Source organism: Trachymyrmex septentrionalis, unplaced genomic scaffold, assembly GCF_001594115.1.
Source record: "Trachymyrmex septentrionalis isolate Tsep2-gDNA-1 unplaced genomic scaffold, Tsep1.0 scaffold331, whole genome shotgun sequence".
Lineage (NCBI taxonomy): Eukaryota > Metazoa > Arthropoda > Insecta > Hymenoptera > Formicidae > Trachymyrmex > Trachymyrmex septentrionalis.
Window position 1 is genome coordinate 96,316 of NW_017305496.1, and position 804 is coordinate 97,119.

Below are 804 nucleotides of genomic sequence, written 5' to 3' on the forward strand. Positions count from 1 at the left end.
TAATTAATTTAATAATTATTAATAATTTTTATAATATTGATATTAATTTTATAATAATTTTATTTTACATGCATATATGTGTATTATTTTTTATTTGTTTAAATATCTTTTTCTATTACAAAGCATTTATAATCGGACTTTGACCGCAGCTGTAATTCGTCCACTATAACGCTGCTATTGATATATTCTTTCAGATCTAAAATGCTGATTGGATGATCTAAAAGAATACCAATAACAGCGAATTCACTTAACTGGTGAGTCCGTTGAACATAGCCAATTATTCTAATATACAAGGGCTATTATACGCAGAAAAGTGCATAAAGGGCAAAATCTGATTGGTTGTTTCCAGTATTGCTATTGCTATTATGTGCAATGATACACCTTGTATTCTTACATCATGTTTATACCGCCATTGACTGATTAACCTGCTTACCTCGAGGGATGAAAAAAGGATCAGTTATCATTCGCGGGGATCCACAGTGATGATGGAGTTTGTGTTTGACATGGAAGATATCTGTTGACGGAAAAATATATCAAAATACACGCTTTGCAACAACCTACAATCTCTGTCATGATATCAGTTGTGTCACTTGTGATATCATCGCGTTAAAATATTCTAAAATAAATAATCAAGGTGTGATGTGTGACATGAGACTAACGAGATCGCTGAACTACAAATCTATTATGTTTTGCGTATCATTTAATACATTTTTTCATTAAAAAATGACGAGTCCATAATTTTATGTGTATTACATATACATTATATATTATATATATATATATATATATATAGCAAAAATTTTT

General features: G+C 29.1%; 1 protein-coding gene across 1 annotated transcript in view; it reads left to right on the forward strand.

The window, feature by feature from the left end:
* The first annotated feature begins 331 nt into the window (after positions 1 to 331).
* The window catches only part of LOC108750203 (putative OPA3-like protein CG13603), a 1,601-nt gene continuing 1,128 nt past the window's right edge, over positions 332 to 804 (forward strand). The window contains exon 1 of the mRNA XM_018489508.1: positions 332 to 634. The gene's annotated coding sequence lies outside the window, so the exon portion shown is untranslated. The remainder of the gene's footprint in view (positions 635 to 804) is intronic.